This window comes from Rhamphochromis sp. 'chilingali' (genome assembly GCF_963969265.1).
Source record: "Rhamphochromis sp. 'chilingali' genome assembly, chromosome: 20".
NCBI classification, from domain to species: domain Eukaryota; kingdom Metazoa; phylum Chordata; class Actinopteri; order Cichliformes; family Cichlidae; genus Rhamphochromis; species Rhamphochromis sp. 'chilingali'.
The window spans coordinates 33,016,790-33,022,837 of NC_137947.1; positions in this window are offsets into that span (position 1 = coordinate 33,016,790).

The following is a 6,048-nucleotide window of genomic DNA, read 5'->3' on the forward strand; positions in this document are numbered from 1 at the left end:
TCATCGTATCACACAGCACTTTGAAATGTTTAGTTTTATTGTAGAGATCCTTGGATTATGCTGTTGACAGCGTTTTGGCGTGTTCTTCCATTAACATAGACTGCACAGCGTGTAGCACTGACTCTTGCGGGTGCATACTGCATGATGTCTTTACTGCAGTAAAGCAACACTCCAGTACATGTGGCTTTTAAAACAGCCAGAAATGCATTTAGGTGATTTTTAATGTGCCTACTGAGGTTTTCTCTTCATTACAAATGTTATTAGTAACTAGGATTTTTTTTTTTTTTTTTTTTTATTATATGCAAACCCTTTAAATGGCCCCTATTTGAAGAGACATAATCATCTAAGGCGGAAAACAGTACCATTTGTTTAAAAACAAAAGTGGTGCGCTGACACTTGGAATGCTTTTAATGACGAGGACAAAGCTGCAGAGCAGGTTGACATTCTTCCTCATGAACTTTATCTCTAATCACAGCAATGATTACCACACACTACATGTTTGTCAAAGAAGATTCGATGGGCACATAGTGAATTTTATTACATTAGTCATTCCAACAGTGTTGCTGCAGGGCAGAATGCCTGAGCAGATCCAGATACCACACATGCTTCGGTGGCCTCTTAACCAGCCTGACTCATTATTGCAGAAGGCCCATTGTCCTCATTGCAGAGATTAAAGTTACAGCTTAATTCTGTTTCCTTTATTGTTTGCTTTGCACCTGCAGTTGATTGCTACAACTATAAAAGGTGAACATTTTTTCTTGGTATATTAGTTCAAGACATTATTGCACAGGTGTCCAACTCCAGGCCTCGAGGGCCGGTGTCCTGCAGGTTTTAGATGTGTCCTTGATCCAACACAGCTGATTTGAATGGCTAAATGACCTCGTCAACATGTCATGAAGTTCTCCAGAGTCCTGCTAATGAACTAATCATTTGAATCGGGTATCACTGATATCTAAAACTTGCAGGACACCGGCCCTCGAGGCCTGGAGTTGGACACCCCTGATGTATGCCAACCAGAAAACTGAGCTTTTGCTGTTGAAACAGGTTTATGTTCATTCAGTTACAAAAATTGAATTATCTGTTACAGAAAATCAAGTTAAACTATAGTTAAAAGGACTTCTTCTCTTCCAACCAAAAGAACACTGCTCTGTGAGACTTGAGTCTGACATGCCTGTGATAGCCCCAAGGCTGCAGTGCAGGGATGGGCAACTCCAGGCCTCAAGGGCCGGTGACCTGCAGGTTTTGGATCTCACCTAGAGCTGGGTGAAATGGCCTAAAATCCATATCGTGGTATAATTTGAAGCATGTGCGATAGCGATATATAGCGCAATATATTCTTTTCTTCTGTATAACATATTTTCCGCACTATAAGGCGCATTTAAAATCCTTTAATTTTCTCAAAAATCGACAGTGTGCCTTATGTATGAATTCTGGTTGTGCTTACTGACCTCGAACCAATTTTATGTGGTACACGGCGCTCAGAAATCTGTCCAAAAATGTTTTAGTACCACTTTGGTGAGCTATGAAGCCGCACCGCTTCATGGACTGTCGGAGCATTACGGCTACTGTAGTCAGGAGCCTCGCGGAGGAATCTGGGTCCTAAACTCTGTCACTTCAGGTCCCAAAGTCAAACGAACACTGAGAGTTAAAAACTGTCTAAATTCTTTCATCTTTAATAAAACGATCAGCGTTGCTGCTTTACCAGGTGTAACAATTAAGTTTAACATCCATGCATCCATGAAAACAGAATTTATTTAAAAAAATTTTTTCCGCCTGTCCCGTTTGGTTCTTTTGCCATCAGAATTATTGTCACAGTGTGCTTTGAGGTAGGAGCCAAAAAGGGTGTAGTTTGTGGGTGTGATCACCCGTGTGTACACCTGTGAGCATGGACGCGCTTGTTTTTAAAAGGTTCCTCCATGTAATGATCTGCTAGAGGGTGTGGGGGGGCCACAGCCCCGTCCTCCAGGGCATGAAGCAGGTTTGGAGGAGATCAAAACTCCAGACATCCAGAGGCCCCCAGAACACAAGAGACCAAGGAAGACCAACAGAGGGGCAGCCGCGCCACTGTCCCAGAAAGAGCTGAGGAGAGTCCCAGATGAGGGCTCACTCAGCAGCCGCGGAGAAGAAGCCAGGGGGGGTTGCAGTGCCAGCTGTGCCAGAGTGACCGAGCCAAGGAGTGAGCCGGTGGGTACCTTCCCTGGACACAAAGACCCACCAACGCACCGATGTCTGAGGGCGTCTGCCACCGGCAGGGGAAGTGGTGGTAGGGGGAGATAGGCCCTCCAAGGTTTGGAGGGCCTGAGGTGTCCCCAGAGAGGTGGCGTCTGACACCCAACCTGACATATAGACACAGACATACAGGCACACACAGACACAAACATCCATTCCCACCCTCATGCTCTCATATGCAAATACGTGGAGACAGACATAAAGAGACGCTGTACACACAATCACACTCCCCAAGCGTACTCTACAAACCGGGTCTAGGTGCCCCCGCCCCTGGAGGGGGAAACTGCACCCACACCCAGGTGGTGTTACCCTTTTCCCTGCGGTGGGGAGAGGCAGACCGCCCCGACTCCGCAGCAGCAGGGAGGCCCCACACTCCAGACCGCAGTCGGACGGCCAACTCCTCCTCCTAGCCCCCCCGCTCCAGCAGGTCGCAGAGAATGGGGGTGAGAGAAGACTCCAAACCTCCCTCCACCCGCTCATTGTAGTGTTGATGCATGTGTGTTCTAAGGTGCAATTAAAACCCAGGAGGGCATGGAGCTACCTGCCAAGGAGCAGCAGGTAAGCGCATGGTCCCTCCTGCTAACCCTCAATGTCTACGTGTATTTAAAATTGAGAGGTGGGCAACGACGCCAGGGGTGAGGTGTACACCCTGATGCCGTGTAGCGTGCCCACCCCCAAGATCCTATATGTATGTGTAATGAGAGTGTGAGTAATGTGAATGTCTAAGTTGTGGGATAACATTGAGGCACAGGCAGCCAGAAGGGGACGGGGGGGGGGGATGCCTCCCCTGCACCCTGGTGACATACCCCTACTCCAAGGTCCTGCATGTGTGGGTGATTGTGGTGGAGCGGGAAGAGGGAGGCAGCTGGAGATGGGGAGGGAAGGAAGGGGGGGGCAAGTGGCCCCTCCCTGGGGCCAGCTCCCCCACTGACCCCAGTAGGCACCCCCATACTCCGCGACCCGCCAGGGAAAGGGGGCCCAGGCCCATCCGGACCGGGGCCCAGTTCAGCAGCACCACCCGGCCCCACAGAGCCCGGGGCAGTCCACCCAACCCCACCACAGAGAAAACTGCACCCACCCCACCATCCACTCATCTCCCAGACTACACAAGACAACAGACGCCCAGGCTGAGATCTCCCTCCACCTCTCCTATATCTCCCCCACCTGCAGAGAGTTCCTGAAGAAAGGAGACCTCCTGCAAGATGTAACAGCCTCCCCCACCAGTTGAAGAGCCCCCCAGGTGGCTCTATGCACTGGTGGCACCCCGCGCCAGGGCTGAACCCCCATACACCCACCCGCCCACAACCCCGGCGACACACCAAGCCCAGCCAGGGCCCCTGCCCGGAGACAGAGCACCCCCCCCCCCACTCCCACCCCCACTAGGTGATGGAGCTGATCAAAGGAGCCCAGAGCAATTGATCTGATGTGGTGGCAGAGGCTGTATCAAGACTAATGTAATCTAATAGATAATTTCTATATTGGTTAGAATTAAGATTATTTTTATTTTTCCAGTTCATGAGGACTGTTTTCTTGGCTATGCATAGGGCAGTGAAAATCATGTGGGCGATAGTCAAAGGAGCTTGCAAAGAAAAGCGTCTGGACTTCTTTAAGTTGCTTGAAGACGTTTCACCTTCATCCGAGAAGCTTCTTCAGTTCTAAGGTCAAATGGTGGAGAGTCCCAGATATAAACCTAGTGGGAGTAACCACCCACAGAGGGACAAAAGGACTCCCACTAGGTTTATATCTGGGACTCTCCACCATTTGACCTTAGAACTGAAGAAGCTTCTCGGATGAGAGGTGAAACGTCTTCAAGCAACTTAAAGAAGTCCAGACGCTTTTCTTTGCAAGCTCCTTTGACTACGATGACCTGGATGACTGAGAACCTTCACAGACATATGGGCGATATTCTTTTCTGAAGTGACATTATCTAAGCTGCCCAACAAACACACTAAGGGGGAAGTTGGAATGTTACATTTCAGAGACTTTGATAAGTCTTCACATATCTCGCGCCAAAACTTCTGAACTGGTGGACAGAACCAAAGAGCGTGGATATAATTTCTTTTTTACTATGGATTTAATTTGTTGATATTCTAAAAATCTTTTCTTGTTGATCCCATATTGTGTAACTAGTCTGTCAAATGGAATAAATTCTGTTCCTTCTAGTATATGTTCTAAATATTTGATTCCTTTACCACTCCAATCTGGAAATTAATCATATTATTGTTTTGTAATATGTCAGGGTTGTTCCAGATAGGTGTACGTTTGCATGGGATTAATGAAGACGCCGTCAATTTTAGAAACTCCCACCATGCTGTCAGAGAAGAGCTGATGTTGATGCTTTTAAAGCATTCATGTCGTTGGATGTTTGAGCTGATAAATGGTAGGTCTGAGATCTCTAGATTATTGCAGAGTGCCTGTTCTACATCTAGCCAAGGTTCATCTAAGAGGGTATGTTTTAGCCATCCTGAGATAAACTGAAGCCTGTTGGCTAAGAAGTAGTGCTGAAAGTTAGGCAGTTCTAGTCCTCCTTTATCCTTGGTATTTTGTAGTGTTTTTAAGCTTATACGTGGGGGTTTCTTTTTCCAAAGGAATTTGGACATACATGAATCTAGAGATCTGAACCAATCTTGTGGCGGTTTAGTTGGGATCATTGAGAATAAATAATTTATTTTTGGTAAGACCATCATTTTTATAGCGGCAACCCTTCCCATGAGTGATATGGGTAGACATTTCCATCTAGCCAGATCACCTTCTACCTTCTTTAAAAGTGGGATATGGTTTAATTTAGTTAGATCTGCAAGCTTGGGAGAAACATTAATACCTAAATATTTTATATTTCCACATTGCAGTGGGGAAGGAGAAGAATTATGGAGGGAGCAATTAATCGGAAGAACTGTTGATTTCGACCAGTTAATTGAGTAATCTGAGACACTTGAGAAAGAGTTTATCAATTCAATCACCCCAGAGATATTGGTTTGTGAATTTTGGAGAAAGAGTAACACATCATCCGCATAAAGGCTGATTTTATGTTCCACGTTCATGCCCTTAATTACTGAATTCTGTCTAATTGCTGCTGCTAGTGGTTCAATAAAAATTGCAAACAGTGAAGGAGAGAGTGGGCATCCCTGCCTGGTGCCCTCAGGAGACAGAAGCTGGAGGATGTCTGGTCATTTGTTCTGACACAAGCTGTTGGGGAATTATATAATATTTTTAACCAGTTTATGAAAGAGGATCCAAAACCAAATTTGTGTAAAGTTGCAAATAGAAATTTCCAGTTAACTCTGTCAAATGCTTTTTCTGCATCTAAAGAAAATATTGTAGTTTCTAGGTTTTTACTGTATGAGTAGTCCATCAAATTAAGTAATCTACGTGTATTTGTTGATGAGTGCCTACCTTTTATGAAACCAGTTTGGTCAGGATGAATTAAGAGGGGGGTTATTTTCTCCAGTCTCTTTGAGAGAGCTTTGGAGATTATTTTAAGGTCTACGTTTATAAGGGATATTGGACGATAGCTTGAGGGATATACAGGGTCTTTGCCTGGTTTTAGCAGGAGATTAATGTTTGCAGAGTTCATATTTGATGGAAGTCTGCCCTTTTCTTTGATTTCCAACAACGTTCTGTAGAAAACTGGTGCTAGAATCGACCAGAATTCTTTGTAGAATTCTGCAGGAAAGCCGTCTGGACCTGGAGCCTTATTATTGGGCATACTTATCAGGGCTTCCTGGAGTTCATCTGGTGTCAGTGGTGAATCCAGTGCCACTGTTTGAGTGTCTAATAATTTTGGAAGAGTTATGTTGTCCAAAAACTGATCAATTTCCT